The sequence below is a fragment of the Eucyclogobius newberryi genome, unplaced genomic scaffold (genome assembly GCF_026437365.1).
Source record: "Eucyclogobius newberryi isolate DKJ021-1_F unplaced genomic scaffold, fEucNew1.0.hap1 SCAF_11, whole genome shotgun sequence".
Lineage (NCBI taxonomy): Eukaryota > Metazoa > Chordata > Actinopteri > Gobiiformes > Gobiidae > Eucyclogobius > Eucyclogobius newberryi.
Genome location: NW_027315735.1, coordinates 39,485,112 through 39,502,443, shown reverse-complemented (window position 1 = coordinate 39,502,443; position 17,332 = coordinate 39,485,112). Strand labels below are relative to the sequence as shown.

The 17,332-nt window shown below is 37.8% G+C and overlaps 1 protein-coding gene across 1 annotated transcript in view; it reads right to left on the bottom strand.

Moving 5' to 3' along the window:
• The window catches only part of pik3c2b (phosphatidylinositol-4-phosphate 3-kinase, catalytic subunit type 2 beta), a 52,457-nt gene that overhangs the window by 34,293 nt on the left and 832 nt on the right, over positions 1-17,332 (bottom strand). The window lies entirely within an intron of this gene.

Genomic DNA, 17,332 nt, shown 5'->3' with positions numbered 1-17,332 from the left:
CTAAACCAGGACAGAACCAGGACTAAACCAGGTCTAAACCAGGACAGAACCAGGACTAAACCAGGTCTAAACCAGGACTAAACCAGGACAGAACCAGAACTAAACCAGGACAGAACCAGGACTAAACCAGGTCTAAACCAGGACAGAACCAGGACTAAACCGGGACTAAACCAGGACTGAACCAGGTCTGAACCAGGACTAAACCAGGACAGAACCAGGACTAAACCAGGACAGAACCAGGACTAAACCAGGTCTAAACCAGGACAGAACCAGGACTAAACCGGGACTAAACCAGGACTGAACCAGGTCTGAACCAGGTCTGAACACATTTTGAAGGAAATTAACCGTTTCCATTATCGTCCTCGAGGGAAATAAAACAAAAACATGAATCCACCTGAACCCAGAGGAAGAGGAGGAGAGTTGATCCAACACTGGGCCCACATTAGGTCTTTCCTTCCTGCTGCTGTCAGACTTTATAACAAACACTGTTAGTCCTGAACACTCGCAATACTGACCTAACCATGTGCAATTCCATTATATGTGCAATTACTGTCGTGATTCATGTGCAATTACTGTGAAATCCATGTGCAATCCATGTGCCGTCGTGACATATATTCATGTGCAATTACTGTCGTGATCACATGCGATGGTATTTATGTATTTATGTATTTTTATCTTTATTATTTTTCCCCTCCATCCCTTGTTGGGTTTTGTCTATGGGAGTTTTTGTTTATAGGAGATCTTCTACTGACAGTTATGATCTGTTCTTTTCTTCTGTATCTACCTCTGTATCTACCTGCGTTGCATCAATGAAATTTCCCCATGTGGGACAATAAAGGAATATCTTATCTTATCTTACATTATGATCCAGGACATGGCCCACATTATGATCCAGGACATGGCCCACATTATGATCCAGGACATGGCCCACATTATGATCCAGGACATGGCCTACATTATGATCCAGGACTGGGCCCACCAGTATGATCCCGGACAGGGCCCACATTATGATCCCGGACAGGGCCCACATTGTGAACCCGAACATGATCCAGGACAGGGCCCACATTATGATCCCGGACAGGGCCCACATTATGATCCCGGACAGGGCCCACATTGTGAACCCGAACATGATCCAGGACAGGGCCCACATTATGATCCCGGACAGGGCCCACATTATGATCCCGGACAGGGCCCACATTATGATCCCGGACAGGGCCCACATTATGATCCCGGACAGGGCCCACATTATGATCCCGGACAGGGCCCACATTGTGATCCCGGACAGGGCCCACATTGTGAACCCGAACATGATCCAGGACAGGGCCCACATTATGATCACGGACAGGGCCCACATTATGATCCCGGACAGGGCCCACATTATGATCCAGGACAGGGCCCACATTATGATCCCGGACAGGGCCCACATTATGATCCCGGGTTTTAGCTCCTGTTTTTAGCTCCTGTTTTGTAGCTCATGTTTTGGCTCGTGTTTTTAGCTTGTGTTTTGTAGCTCGCGTAGCTCATGTTTTTATCTCGTATTTTGTAGCTCATGTTTTGTAGCTCATGTTTTGTAGCTCATGTTTTGTAGCTCATGTTTTGTAGCTCATGTTTTTATCTCATGTTTTGTAGCTCATGTTTTGTAGCTCATGTTTTGTAGCTCATGTTTTTATCTCATGTTTTGTAGCTCATGTTTTGTAGCTCGTGATTTGTAGCTCATGTTTTGGCTCGTGTTTTGTAGCTCATGTTTTTAGCTCATGTTTTGTAGCTCATGTTTTGTAGCTCATGTTTTGTAGCTCATGTTTTGTAGCTCATGTTTTGTAGCTCATGTTTTGTAGCTCATGTTTTGTAGCTCATGTTTTGTAGCTTGCGTTTTGTAGCTCGCGTAGCTCACGTTTTTAGCTCGTGATTTGTAGCTCATGTTTTGTAGCTCATGTTTTGTAGCTCATGTTTTGTAGCTCATGTTTTGTAGCTCATGTTTTTTGCTCCTGTTTTTAGCTCATGTTTTGTAGCTCATGTTTTTAGCTCATGTTTTTTAGCTCATGTTTTGTAGCTCATGTTTTTTGCTCCTGTTTTTAGCTCGTGTTTTGTAGCTCATGTTTTGTAGCTCATGTTTTGTAGCTCATGTTTTGTAGCTCATGTTTTGTAGCTCATGTTTAGTAGCTCATGTTTAGTAGCTCATGTTTAGTAGCTCATGTTTAGTAGCTCATGTTTAGTAGCTCATGTTTGGTAGCTCATGTTTGGTAGCTCATGTTTTGTAGCTCATGTTTTGTAGCTCATGTTTTGTAGCTCATGTTTTGGAGCTCATGTTTTGGAGCACATGTTTTGGAGCTCATGTTTTTAGCTCATGTTTTGGCTCATGTGTTGTAGCTCATGTTTTGTAGCTCCTGTTTTGTAGCTCCTGTTTTTAGCTCCTGTTTTGTAGCTCCTGTTTTGTAGCTCATGTTTGTAGCTCATGTTTTTAGCTCCTGTTTTGGCTCGTGTTTTTAGCTTGTGTTTTGTAGCTCGCGTAGTTCACGTTTTTAGCTCATGTTTTGTAGCTCATGTTTAGTAGCTCATGTTTAGTAGCTCGTGATTTGCAGCTCACATTTTTAGCTCGTGATTTGTAGCTCATGTTTTGTAGCTCATGTTTTGTAGCTCATGTTTTGTAGCTCATGTTTTGTAGCTCATGTTTTTAGCTCATGTTTTTAGCTCATGTTTTTAGCTCATGTTTTTAGCTCATGTTTTGTAGCTCATGTTTTGTAGTTCATGTTTTGTAGCTCATGTTTTGTAGCTCATATTTTTGGCTCATGTGTTGTAGCTCATGTTTTGTAGCTCATGTTTTGTAGCTCATGTTTTGTAGCTCCTGTTTTGTAGCTCCTGTTTTGTAGCTCCTGTTTTGTAGCTCATGTTTTGTAGCTCATGTTTTGTAGCTCATGTTTTGTAGTTCATGTTTTGTAGCTCATGTTTTGTAGCTCATATTTTTGGCTCATGTGTTGTAGCTCATGTTTTGTAGCTCCTGTTTTGTAGCTCATGTTTTGTAGCTCCTGTTTTGTAGCTCCTGTTTTGTAGCTCCTGTTTTGTAGCTCATGTTTTGTAGCTCATATTTTTAGCTCATGTTTTGTAGCTCATGTTTTGTAGCTCATGTTTTGTAGCTCATGTTTTGTAGCTCATGTTTTTAGCTCCTGTTTTGTAGCTCATGTTTTGGCTCGTGTTTTTAGCTTGTGTTTTGTAGCTCGCGTAGCTCACGTTTTTAGCTCGTGATTTGTAGCTCATGTTTTGTGGTTCATGTTTTGTCTCGTGTTTTGTAGCTCATGTTTTGTAGCTCATGTTTTGTAGCTCATGTTTTGTAGCTCATGTTTTGTAGCTCATGTTTTGTAGCTCCTGTTTTGTAGCTCCTGTTTTGTAGCTCCTGTTTTGTAGCTCATGTTTTGTAGCTCCTGTTTTGTAGCTCATGTTTTGTAGCTCATATTTTTAGCTCATGTTTTGTAGCTCATGTTTTGTAGCTCATGTTTTGTAGCTCATGTTTTGTAGCTCATGTTTTGTAGCTCATGTTTTGTAGCTCATGTTTTTAGCTCCTGTTTTGTAGCTCATGTTTTGGCTCGTGTTTTTAGCTTGTGTTTTGTAGCTCGCGTAGCTCACGTTTTTAGCTCGTGATTTGTAGCTCATGTTTTGTGGTTCATGTTTTGTCTCGTGTTTTGTAGCTCATGTTTTTAGCTCATGTTTGTAGCTCATGTTTGGTAGCTCATGTTTGGTAGCTCATGTTTTGTAGCTCATGTTTTTATCTCGTATTTTGTAGCTCATGTTTTGTAGCTCATGTTTTGTAGCTCATGTTTTTATCTCATGTTTTTAGCTCATGTTTTTAGCTCGCGTTTTGTAGCTCGTGATTTGCGGCTCACATTTTTAGCTCGTGATTTGTAGCTCATGTTTTATAGCTCATGTTTTGTCGCTCCTGTTTTGTTGCTCATGTTTTGTAGCTCGCGTAGCTCACCTTTTTAGCTCGTGATTTGTAGCTCATGTTTTGTGGTTCATGTTTTGTCTCGTGTTTTTAGCTCATGTTTGTAGCTCATGTTTTGGGCTCATGTTTGTAGCTCATGTTTTGTAGCTCATGTTTGTAGCTCATGTTTGGTAGCTCATGTTTGGTAGCTCATGTTTGGTAGCTCATGTTTGGTAGCTCATGTTTTGTAGCTCATGTTTTGTAGCTCATGTTTTTAGCTCATGTTTTGTAGCTCATGTTTTGTAGCTCATGTTTTTAGCTCATGTTTTGTAGCTCATGTTTTTAGCTCATGTTTTGTAGCTCATGTTTTGTAGCTCATGTTTTTAGCTCATGTTTTGTAGCTCGCGTTTTGTAGCTCGCGTTTTGTAGCTGGCGTAGCTCACGTTTTTAGCTCATGTTTTGTAGCTCATGTTTTGTCTCGTGTTTTTAGCTCATGTTTTTTAGCACATGTTTTGTAGCTCATGTTTTTTGCTCCTGTTTTTAGCTCGGGTTTTGTAGCTCATGTTTTGTGGTTCATGTTTTGTAGCTCATGTTTTGTAGCTCATGTCTTGTAGCTCATGTTTTGTAGCTCATGTTTTGTAGCTCATGTTTTTAGCTCATGTTTCGTAGCTCACATTTTTAGCTCATGTTTTTAGCTCGTGTTTTGTAGCTCATGTTTTGTAGCTCATGTTTTGTAGCTCATGTTTTGTAGCTCACATTTTTAGCTCACGTTTTTAGCTCATGTTTTTAGCTCGTGTTTTGTAGCTCATGTTTTGTAGCTCATGTTTTGTAGCTCATGTTTTGTAGCTCATGTTTTTAGCTCATGTTTTGTAGCTCATGTTTTGTAGCTCATGTTTTGTAGCTCATGTTTTTAGCTCATGTTTTTAGCTCATGTCTTGTAGCTCATGTTTTGTAGCTCATGTTTTGTAGCTCATGTTTCGTAGCTCACATTTTTAGCTCACGTTTTTAGCTCATGTTTTTAGCTCGTGTTTTGTAGCTCATGTTTTGTAGCTCATGTTTTGTAGCTCATGTTTTGTAGCTCATGTTTTTAGCTCATGTTTTGTAGCTCATGTTTTGTAGCTCATGTTTTGTAGCTCATGTTTTTAGCTCATGTTTCGTAGCTCACGTTTTTAGCTCATGTTTTTAGCTCATGTTTTTAGCTCATGTTTTTAGCTCATGTTTTGTAGCTCATGTTTTGAGCTTATGTTTATAGCTCGTGTTTTGTGGTTCATGTTTTGTAGCTCATGTTTTTAGCTCGTGTTTTGTAGCTCATGTTTTTAGCTCATGTTTTGTAGCTCATGTTTTGTAGCTCATGTTTTGTAGCTCATGTTTTGTAGCTCATGTTTTGTAGCTCATGTTTTGTAGCTCATGTTTTTAGCTCATGTTTCGTAGCTCACATTTTTAGCTCATGTTTTTAGCTCGTGTTTTGTAGCTCATGTTTTGTAGCTCATGTTTTGTAGCTCATGTTTTGTAGCTCACATTTTTAGCTCACGTTTTTAGCTCATGTTTTTAGCTCGTGTTTTGTAGCTCATGTTTTGTAGCTCATGTTTTGTAGCTCATGTTTTGTAGCTCATGTTTTTAGCTCATGTTTTGTAGCTCATGTTTTGTAGCTCATGTTTTGTAGCTCATGTTTTTAGCTCATGTTTTTAGCTCATGTCTTGTAGCTCATGTTTTGTAGCTCATGTTTTGTAGCTCATGTTTCGTAGCTCACATTTTTAGCTCACGTTTTTAGCTCATGTTTTTAGCTCGTGTTTTGTAGCTCATGTTTTGTAGCTCATGTTTTGTAGCTCATGTTTTGTAGCTCATGTTTTTAGCTCATGTTTTGTAGCTCATGTTTTGTAGCTCATGTTTTGTAGCTCATGTTTTTAGCTCATGTTTCGTAGCTCACGTTTTTAGCTCATGTTTTTAGCTCATGTTTTGTAGCTCATGTTTTTAGCTCATGTTTTGTAGCTCATGTTTTGAGCTTATGTTTATAGCTCGTGTTTTGTGGTTCATGTTTTGTAGCTCATGTTTTTAGCTCGTGTTTTGTAGCTCATGTTTTTAGCTCATGTTTTGTAGCTCATGTTTTGTAGCTCATGTTTTGTAGCTCATGTTTTGTAGCTCATGTTTGGTAGCTCATGTTTTGTAGCTCATGTTTTTAGCTCATGTTTTGGCTCATGTGTTGTAGCTCATGTTTTGTAGCTCCTGTTTTGTAGCTCCTGTTTTTAGCTCCTGTTTTGTAGCTCCTGTTTTGTAGCTCATGTTTTGTAGCTCATGTTTTGTAGCTCATGTTTGTAGCTCATGTTTTTAGCTCCTGTTTTGGCTCGTGTTTTTAGCTTGTGTTTTGTAGCTCGCGTAGCTCACGTTTTTAGCTCATGTTTTGTAGCTCATGTTTAGTAGCTCATGTTTAGTAGCTCATGTTTTGTAGCTAGTATTTTTAGCTCATGTTTTGTAGCTCATGTTTTGTAGCTCATGTTTTGTAGCTCATGTTTTGTAGCTCATGTTTTTAGCTCATGTTTTTAGCTCATGTTTTGTAGCTCATGTTTTGTAGCTCCTGTTTTGTAGTTCATGTTTTGTAGCTCATGTTTTGTAGCTCATATTTTTGGCTCATGTGTTGTAGCTCATGTTTTGTAGCTCATGTTTTGTAGCTCATGTTTTGTAGCTCATGTTTTGTAGCTCATGTTTTGTAGCTCATGTTTTGTAGCTCATGTTTTGTAGCTCCTGTTTTGTAGCTCATGTTTTGTAGCTCATGTTTTTAGCTCCCGTTTTTAGCTCCTGTTTTGTAGCTCATGTTTTGGCTCGTGTTTTGTAGCTCATGTTTTGTAGCTCATGTTTTGTAGCTCATGTTTTGTAGCTCATGTTTTGTAGCTCATGTTTTTATCTCATGTTTTGTAGCTCATGTTTTGTAGCTCATGTTTTGTAGCTCATGTTTTTATCCCATGTTTTGTAGCTCATGTTTTGTAGCTCGTGATTTGTAGCTCATGTTTTGTAGCTCATGTTTTTAGCTCATGTTTTTAGCTCATGTTTTGTAGCTCATGTTTTGTAGCTCATGTTTTGTAGCTCATGTTTTGTAGCTCATGTTTTGTAGCTCATGTTTTGTAGCTTGCGTTTTGTAGCTCGCGTAGCTCACGTTTTTAGCTCGTGATTTGTAGCTCATGTTTTGTGGTTCATGTTTTTAGCTCATGTTTTTTAGCTCATGTTTTGTAGCTCATGTTTTTTGCTCCTGTTTTTAGCTCGTGTTTTGTAGCTCATGTTTTGTAGCTCATGTTTTGTAGCTCATGTTTAGTAGCTCATGTTTAGTAGCTCATGTTTAGTAGCTCATGTTTAGTAGCTCATGTTTAGTAGCTCATGTTTGGTAGCTCATGTTTTGTAGCTCGCGTAGCTCACGTTTTTAGCTCATGTTTTGTAGCTCATGTTTTGTCTCGTGTTTTTAGCTCATGTTTTTTAGCACATGTTTTGTAGCTCATGTTTTTTGCTCCTGTTTTTAGCTCGGGTTTTGTAGCTCATGTTTTGTGGTTCATGTTTTGTAGCTCATGTTTTGTAGCTCATGTCTTGTAGCTCATGTTTTGTAGCTCATGTTTTGTAGCTCATTTTTTTAGCTCATGTTTCGTAGCTCACATTTTTAGCTCATGTTTTTAGCTCGTGTTTTGTAGCTCATGTTTTGTAGCTCATGTTTTGTAGCTCATGTTTTGTAGCTCACATTTTTAGCTCACGTTTTTAGCTCATGTTTTTAGCTCGTGTTTTGTAGCTCATGTTTTGTAGCTCATGTTTTGTAGCTCATGTTTTGTAGCTCATGTTTTTAGCTCATGTTTTGTAGCTCATGTTTTGTAGCTCATGTTTTGTAGCTCATGTTTTTAGCTCATGTTTTTAGCTCATGTCTTGTAGCTCATGTTTTGTAGCTCATGTTTTGTAGCTCATGTTTCGTAGCTCACATTTTTAGCTCACGTTTTTAGCTCGTGTTTTTAGCTCGTGTTTTGTAGCTCATGTTTTGTAGCTCATGTTTTGTAGCTCATGTTTTGTAGCTCATGTTTTGTAGCTCATGTTTTGTAGCTCATGTTTTTAGCTCATGTTTCGTAGCTCACGTTTTTAGCTCATGTTTTTAGCTCATGTTTTGTAGCTCATGTTTTTAGCTCATGTTTTGTAGCTCATGTTTTGAGCTTATGTTTATAGCTCGTGTTTTGTGGTTCATGTTTTGTAGCTCATGTTTTTAGCTCGTGTTTTGTAGCTCATGTTTTTAGCTCATGTTTTGTAGCTCATGTTTTGTAGCTCATGTTTTGTAGCTCATGTTTTGTAGCTCATGTTTTGTAGCTCATGTTTGGTAGCTCATGTTTTGTAGCTCATGTTTTTAGCTCATGTTTTGGCTCATGTGTTGTAGCTCATGTTTTGTAGCTCCTGTTTTGTAGCTCCTGTTTTTAGCTCCTGTTTTGTAGCTCCTGTTTTGTAGCTCATGTTTTGTAGCTCATGTTTTGTAGCTCATGTTTGTAGCTCATGTTTTTAGCTCCTGTTTTGGCTCGTGTTTTTAGCTTGTGTTTTGTAGCTCGCGTAGCTCACGTTTTTAGCTTGTGATTTGTAGCTCATGTTTTATCGCTTGTGTTTTGTAGCTCGCGTAGTTCACGTTTTTAGCTCATGTTTTGTAGCTCATGTTTAGTAGCTCATGTTTAGTAGCTCATGTTTTGTAGCTCATGTTTTGTAGCTCATGTTTTGTAGCTCATGTTTTGTAGCTCATGTTTTGTAGCTCATGTTTTGTAGCTCATATTTTTGGCTCATGTGTTGTAGCTCATGTTTTGTAGCTCATGTTTTGTAGCTCATGTTTTGTAGCTCATGTTTTGTAGCTCATGTTTTGTAGCTCATGTTTTGTAGCTCATGTTTTGTAGCTCATGTTTTGTAGCTCATGTTTTGTAGCTCATGTTTTTAGCTCCCGTTTTTAGCTCCCGTTTTTAGCTCCTGTTTTGTAGCTCATGTTTTGGCTCGTGTTTTTAGCTTGTGTTTTGTAGCTCGCGTAGCTCATGTTTTTATCTCGTATTTTGTAGCTCATGTTTTGTAGCTCATGTTTTGTAGCTCATGTTTTGTAGCTCATGTTTTGTAGCTCATGTTTTGTAGCTCATGTTTTGTAGCTCATGTTTTTATCTCATGTTTTGTAGCTCATGTTTTGTAGCTCATGTTTTGTAGCTCATGTTTTTATCTCATGTTTTGTAGCTCATGTTTTGTAGCTCGTGATTTGTAGCTCATGTTTTGTAGCTCATGTTTTTAGCTCATGTTTTTAGCTCATGTTTTGTAGCTCATGTTTTGTAGCTCATGTTTTGTAGCTCATGTTTTGTAGCTCATGTTTTGTAGCTCATGTTTTGTAGCTTGCGTTTTGTAGCTCGCGTAGCTCACGTTTTTAGCTCGTGATTTGTAGCTCATGTTTTGTGGTTCATGTTTTTAGCTCATGTTTTTTAGCTCATGTTTTGTAGCTCATGTTTTTTGCTCCTGTTTTTAGCTCGTGTTTTGTAGCTCATGTTTTGTAGCTCATGTTTTGTAGCTCATGTTTTGTAGCTCATGTTTTGTAGCTCATGTTTTGTAGCTCATGTTTTGTAGCTCATGTTTAGTAGCTCATGTTTAGTAGCTCATGTTTAGTAGCTCATGTTTAGTAGCTCATGTTTGGTAGCTCATGTTTTGTAGCTCATGTTTTGGAGCTCATGTTTTGGAGCACATGTTTTGGAGCTCATGTTTTTAGCTCATGTTTTGGCTCATGTGTTGTAGCTCATGTTTTGTAGCTCCTGTTTTGTAGCTCCTGTTTTTAGCTCCTGTTTTGTAGCTCCTGTTTTGTAGCTCATGTTTGTAGCTCATGTTTTTAGCTCCTGTTTTGGCTCGTGTTTTTAGCTTGTGTTTTGTAGCTCGCGTAGCTCACGTTTTTAGCTTGTGATTTGTAGCTCATGTTTTATCGCTTGTGTTTTGTAGCTCGCGTAGTTCACGTTTTTAGCTCATGTTTTGTAGCTCATGTTTAGTAGCTCATGTTTAGTAGCTCGTGATTTGCAGCTCACATTTTTAGCTCGTGATTTGTAGCTCATGTTTTGTAGCTCATGTTTTGTAGCTCATATTTTTAGCTCATGTTTTGTAGCTCATGTTTTGTAGCTCATGTTTTGTAGCTCATGTTTTGTAGCTCATGTTTTGTAGCTCATGTTTTTAGCTCATGTTTTTAGCTCATGTTTTTAGCTCATGTTTTTAGCTCATGTTTTGTAGCTCATGTTTTGTAGTTCATGTTTTGTAGCTCATGTTTTGTAGCTCATATTTTTGGCTCATGTTTTGTAGCTCATGTTTTTAGCTCATGTTTTGTAGCTCATGTTTTGAGCTTATGTTTATAGCTCGTGTTTTGTGGTTCATGTTTTGTAGCTCATGTTTTTAGCTCGTGTTTTGTAGCTCATGTTTTTAGCTCATGTTTTGTAGCTCATGTTTTGTAGCTCATGTTTTGTAGCTCATGTTTTGTAGCTCATGTTTTGTAGCTCATGTTTGGTAGCTCATGTTTTGTAGCTCATGTTTTTAGCTCATGTTTTGGCTCATGTGTTGTAGCTCATGTTTTGTAGCTCCTGTTTTGTAGCTCCTGTTTTTAGCTCCTGTTTTGTAGCTCCTGTTTTGTAGCTCATGTTTTGTAGCTCATGTTTTGTAGCTCATGTTTGTAGCTCATGTTTTTAGCTCCTGTTTTGGCTCGTGTTTTTAGCTTGTGTTTTGTAGCTCGCGTAGCTCACGTTTTTAGCTTGTGATTTGTAGCTCATGTTTTATCGCTTGTGTTTTGTAGCTCGCGTAGTTCACGTTTTTAGCTCATGTTTTGTAGCTCATGTTTAGTAGCTCATGTTTAGTAGCTCATGTTTTGTAGCTCATGTTTTGTAGCTCATGTTTTGTAGCTCATGTTTTGTAGCTCATGTTTTGTAGCTCATGTTTTGTAGCTCATATTTTTGGCTCATGTGTTGTAGCTCATGTTTTGTAGCTCATGTTTTGTAGCTCATGTTTTGTAGCTCATGTTTTGTAGCTCATGTTTTGTAGCTCATGTTTTGTAGCTCATGTTTTGTAGCTCATGTTTTGTAGCTCATGTTTTGTAGCTCATGTTTTTAGCTCCCGTTTTTAGCTCCCGTTTTTAGCTCCTGTTTTGTAGCTCATGTTTTGGCTCGTGTTTTTAGCTTGTGTTTTGTAGCTCGCGTAGCTCATGTTTTTATCTCGTATTTTGTAGCTCATGTTTTGTAGCTCATGTTTTGTAGCTCATGTTTTGTAGCTCATGTTTTGTAGCTCATGTTTTGTAGCTCATGTTTTGTAGCTCATGTTTTTATCTCATGTTTTGTAGCTCATGTTTTGTAGCTCATGTTTTGTAGCTCATGTTTTTATCTCATGTTTTGTAGCTCATGTTTTGTAGCTCGTGATTTGTAGCTCATGTTTTGTAGCTCATGTTTTTAGCTCATGTTTTTAGCTCATGTTTTGTAGCTCATGTTTTGTAGCTCATGTTTTGTAGCTCATGTTTTGTAGCTCATGTTTTGTAGCTCATGTTTTGTAGCTTGCGTTTTGTAGCTCGCGTAGCTCACGTTTTTAGCTCGTGATTTGTAGCTCATGTTTTGTGGTTCATGTTTTTAGCTCATGTTTTTTAGCTCATGTTTTGTAGCTCATGTTTTTTGCTCCTGTTTTTAGCTCGTGTTTTGTAGCTCATGTTTTGTAGCTCATGTTTTGTAGCTCATGTTTTGTAGCTCATGTTTTGTAGCTCATGTTTTGTAGCTCATGTTTTGTAGCTCATGTTTAGTAGCTCATGTTTAGTAGCTCATGTTTAGTAGCTCATGTTTAGTAGCTCATGTTTGGTAGCTCATGTTTTGTAGCTCATGTTTTGGAGCTCATGTTTTGGAGCACATGTTTTGGAGCTCATGTTTTTAGCTCATGTTTTGGCTCATGTGTTGTAGCTCATGTTTTGTAGCTCCTGTTTTGTAGCTCCTGTTTTTAGCTCCTGTTTTGTAGCTCCTGTTTTGTAGCTCATGTTTGTAGCTCATGTTTTTAGCTCCTGTTTTGGCTCGTGTTTTTAGCTTGTGTTTTGTAGCTCGCGTAGCTCACGTTTTTAGCTTGTGATTTGTAGCTCATGTTTTATCGCTTGTGTTTTGTAGCTCGCGTAGTTCACGTTTTTAGCTCATGTTTTGTAGCTCATGTTTAGTAGCTCATGTTTAGTAGCTCGTGATTTGCAGCTCACATTTTTAGCTCGTGATTTGTAGCTCATGTTTTGTAGCTCATGTTTTGTAGCTCATATTTTTAGCTCATGTTTTGTAGCTCATGTTTTGTAGCTCATGTTTTGTAGCTCATGTTTTGTAGCTCATGTTTTGTAGCTCATGTTTTTAGCTCATGTTTTTAGCTCATGTTTTTAGCTCATGTTTTTAGCTCATGTTTTGTAGCTCATGTTTTGTAGTTCATGTTTTGTAGCTCATGTTTTGTAGCTCATATTTTTGGCTCATGTGTTGTAGCTCATGTTTTGTAGCTCATGTTTTGTAGCTCATGTTTTGTAGCTCCTGTTTTGTAGCTCCTGTTTTGTAGCTCATGTTTTGTAGCTCATGTTTTGTAGCTCATGTTTTGTAGCTCATGTTTTGTAGTTCATGTTTTGTAGCTCATATTTTTGGCTCATGTGTTGTAGCTCATGTTTTGTAGCTCATGTTTTGTAGCTCATGTTTTGTAGCTCATGTTTTGTAGCTCATGTTTTGTAGCTCCTGTTTTGTAGCTCCTGTTTTGTAGCTCCTGTTTTGTAGCTCATGTTTTGTAGCTCCTGTTTTGTAGCTCCTGTTTTGTAGCTCCTGTTTTGTAGCTCATGTTTTGTAGCTCATATTTTTAGCTCATGTTTTGTAGCTCATGTTTTGTAGCTCATGTTTTCTAGCTCATGTTTTGTAGCTCATGTTTTGTAGCTCATGTTTTTAGCTCCTGTTTTGTAGCTCATGTTTTGGCTCGTGTTTTTAGCTTGTGTTTTGTAGCTCGCGTAGCTCACGTTTTTAGCTCGTGATTTGTAGCTCATGTTTTGTGGTTCATGTTTTGTCTCGTGTTTTGTAGCTCATGTTTTTAGCTCATGTTTTCGCTCATGTTTGTAGCTCATGTTTGGTAGCTCATGTTTTGTAGCTCATGTTTTTATCTCGTATTTTGTAGCTCATGTTTTGTAGCTCATGTTTTGTAGCTCATGTTTTTATCTCATGTTTTTAGCTCATGTTTTTAGCTCGCGTTTTGTAGCTCGTGATTTGCGGCTCACATTTTTAGCTCGTGATTTGTAGCTCATGTTTTATAGCTCATGTTTTGTCGCTCCTGTTTTGTTGCTCATGTTTTGTAGCTCGCGTAGCTCACCTTTTTAGCTCGTGATTTGTAGCTCATGTTTTGTGGTTCATGTTTTGTCTCGTGTTTTTAGCTCATGTTTGTAGCTCATGTTTTGGGCTCATGTTTGTAGCTCATGTTTTGTAGCTCATGTTTGGTAGCTCATGTTTGGTAGCTCATGTTTGGTAGCTCATGTTTGGTAGCTCATGTTTTGTAGCTCATGTTTTGTAGCTCATGTTTTGTAGCTCATGTTTTGTAGCTCATGTTTTTAGCTCATGTTTTGTAGCTCATGTTTTGTAGCTCATGTTTTTAGCTCATGTTTTGTAGCTCATGTTTTTAGCTCATGTTTTGTAGCTCATGTTTTGTAGCTCGCGTTTTGTAGCTCGCGTTTTGTAGCTCGCGTAGCTCACGTTTTTAGCTCATGTTTTGTAGCTCATGTTTTGTCTCGTGTTTTTAGCTCATGTTTTTTAGCTCATGTTTTGTAGCTCATGTTTTTTGCTCCTGTTTTTAGCTCGGGTTTTGTAGCTCATGTTTTGTGGTTCATGTTTTGTTGCTCATGTTTTGTAGCTCATGTCTTGTAGCTCATGTTTTGTAGCTCATGTTTTGTAGCTCATGTTTTTAGCTCATGTTTCGTAGCTCACATTTTTAGCTCATGTTTTTAGCTCATGTTTTGTAGCTCATGTTTTGTAGCTCACATTTTTAGCTCAGGTTTTTAGCTCATGTTTTGTAGCTCATGTTTTGTAGCTCATGTTTTGTAGCTCATGTTTTGTAGCTCATGTTTTTAGCTCATGTTTTGTAGCTCATGTTTTGTAGCTCATGTTTTGTAGCTCATGTTTTGTAGCTCATGTTTTTAGCTCATGTTTTTAGCTCATGTCTTGTAGCTCATGTTTTGTAGCTCATGTTTTGTAGCTCATGTTTCGTAGCTCACATTTTTAGCTCACGTTTTTAGCTCATGTTTTTAGCTCGTGTTTTGTAGCTCATGTTTTGTAGCTCATGTTTTGTAGCTCATGTTTTGTAGCTCATGTTTTTAGCTCATGTTTTGTAGCTCATGTTTTGTAGCTCATGTTTTGTAGCTCATGTTTTTAGCTCATGTTTCGTAGCTCACGTTTTTAGCTCATGTTTTTAGCTCATGTTTTGTAGCTCATGTTTTTAGCTCATGTTTTGTAGCTCATGTTTTGAGCTTATGTTTATAGCTCGTGTTTTGTGGTTCATGTTTTGTAGCTCATGTTTTTAGCTCGTGTTTTGTAGCTCATGTTTTTAGCTCATGTTTTGTAGCTCATGTTTTGTAGCTCATGTTTTGTAGCTCATGTTTTGTAGCTCATGTTTGGTAGCTCATGTTTTGTAGCTCATGTTTTTAGCTCATGTTTCGTAGCTCACGTTTTTAGCTCATGTTTTTAGCTCATGTTTTGTAGCTCATGTTTTTAGCTCATGTTTTGTAGCTCATGTTTTGTAGCTCATGTTTTGTAGCTCATGTTTTGTAGCTCATGTTTTGTAGCTCATGTTTTGTAGCTCATGTTTTTAGCTCCTGTTTTGTAGCTCATGTTTTGGCTCGTGTTTTTAGCTTGTGTTTTGTAGCTCGCGTAGCTCACGTTTTTAGCTCGTGATTTGTAGCTCATGTTTTGTGGTTCATGTTTTGTCTCGTGTTTTGTAGCTCATGTTTTTAGCTCATGTTTTCGCTCATGTTTGTAGCTCATGTTTGGTAGCTCATGTTTTGTAGCTCATGTTTTTATCTCGTATTTTGTAGCTCATGTTTTGTAGCTCATGTTTTGTAGCTCATGTTTTTATCTCATGTTTTTAGCTCATGTTTTTAGCTCGCGTTTTGTAGCTCGTGATTTGCGGCTCACATTTTTAGCTCGTGATTTGTAGCTCATGTTTTATAGCTCATGTTTTGTCGCTCCTGTTTTGTTGCTCATGTTTTGTAGCTCGCGTAGCTCACCTTTTTAGCTCGTGATTTGTAGCTCATGTTTTGTGGTTCATGTTTTGTCTCGTGTTTTTAGCTCATGTTTGTAGCTCATGTTTTGGGCTCATGTTTGTAGCTCATGTTTTGTAGCTCATGTTTGGTAGCTCATGTTTGGTAGCTCATGTTTGGTAGCTCATGTTTGGTAGCTCATGTTTTGTAGCTCATGTTTTGTAGCTCATGTTTTGTAGCTCATGTTTTGTAGCTCATGTTTTTAGCTCATGTTTTGTAGCTCATGTTTTGTAGCTCATGTTTTTAGCTCATGTTTTGTAGCTCATGTTTTTAGCTCATGTTTTGTAGCTCGCGTTTTGTAGCTCGCGTTTTGTAGCTCGCGTTTTGTAGCTCGCGTAGCTCACGTTTTTAGCTCATGTTTTGTAGCTCATGTTTTGTCTCGTGTTTTTAGCTCATGTTTTTTAGCTCATGTTTTGTAGCTCATGTTTTTTGCTCCTGTTTTTAGCTCGGGTTTTGTAGCTCATGTTTTGTGGTTCATGTTTTGTTGCTCATGTTTTGTAGCTCATGTCTTGTAGCTCATGTTTTGTAGCTCATGTTTTGTAGCTCATGTTTTTAGCTCATGTTTCGTAGCTCACATTTTTAGCTCATGTTTTTAGCTCATGTTTTGTAGCTCATGTTTTGTAGCTCACATTTTTAGCTCAGGTTTTTAGCTCATGTTTTGTAGCTCATGTTTTGTAGCTCATGTTTTGTAGCTCATGTTTTGTAGCTCATGTTTTTAGCTCATGTTTTGTAGCTCATGTTTTGTAGCTCATGTTTTGTAGCTCATGTTTTGTAGCTCATGTTTTTAGCTCATGTTTTTAGCTCATGTCTTGTAGCTCATGTTTTGTAGCTCATGTTTTGTAGCTCATGTTTCGTAGCTCACATTTTTAGCTCACGTTTTTAGCTCATGTTTTTAGCTCGTGTTTTGTAGCTCATGTTTTGTAGCTCATGTTTTGTAGCTCATGTTTTGTAGCTCATGTTTTTAGCTCATGTTTTGTAGCTCATGTTTTGTAGCTCATGTTTTGTAGCTCATGTTTTTAGCTCATGTTTCGTAGCTCACGTTTTTAGCTCATGTTTTTAGCTCATGTTTTGTAGCTCATGTTTTTAGCTCATGTTTTGTAGCTCATGTTTTGAGCTTATGTTTATAGCTCGTGTTTTGTGGTTCATGTTTTGTAGCTCATGTTTTTAGCTCGTGTTTTGTAGCTCATGTTTTTAGCTCATGTTTTGTAGCTCATGTTTTGTAGCTCATGTTTTGTAGCTCATGTTTTGTAGCTCATGTTTGGTAGCTCATGTTTTGTAGCTCATGTTTTTAGCTCATGTTTCGTAGCTCACGTTTTTAGCTCATGTTTTTAGCTCATGTTTTGTAGCTCATGTTTTTAGCTCATGTTTTGTAGCTCATGTTTTGTAGCTCATGTTTTGTAGCTCATGTTTTGTAGCTCACATTTTTAGCTCACGTTTTTAGCTCACGTTTTTAGCTCGTGTTTTGTAGCTCATGTTTTGTAGCTCATGTTTTGTAGCTCATGTTTTGTAGCTCATGTTTTTAGCTCATGTTTTGTAGCTCATGTTTTGTAGCTCATGTTTTGTAGCTCATGTTTTGTAGCTCATGTTTTTAGCTCATGTTTTTAGCTCATGTCTTGTAGCTCATGTTTTGTAGCTCATGTTTTGTAGCTCATGTTTCGTAGCTCACATTTTTAGCTCACGTTTTTAGCTCATGTTTTTAGCTCGTGTTTTGTAGCTCATGTTTTGTAGCTCATGTTTTGTAGCTCATGTTTTGTAGCTCATGTTTTTAGCTCATGTTTTGTAGCTCATGTTTTGTAGCTCATGTTTTGTAGCTCATGTTTTTAGCTCATGTTTCGTAGCTCACGTTTTTAGCTCATGTTTTTAGCTCATGTTTTGTAGCTCATGTTTTTAGCTCATGTTTTGTAGCTCATGTTTTGAGCTTATGTTTATAGCTCGTGTTTTGTGGTTCATGTTTTGTAGCTCATGTTTTTAGCTCGTGTTTTGTAGCTCATGTTTTTAGCTCATGTTTTGTAGCTCATGTTTTGTAGCTCATGTTTTGTAGCTCATGTTTTGTAGCTCATGTTTGGTAGCTCATGTTTTGTAGCTCATGTTTTTAGCTCATGTTTCGTAGCTCACGTTTTTAGCTCATGTTTTTAGCTCAT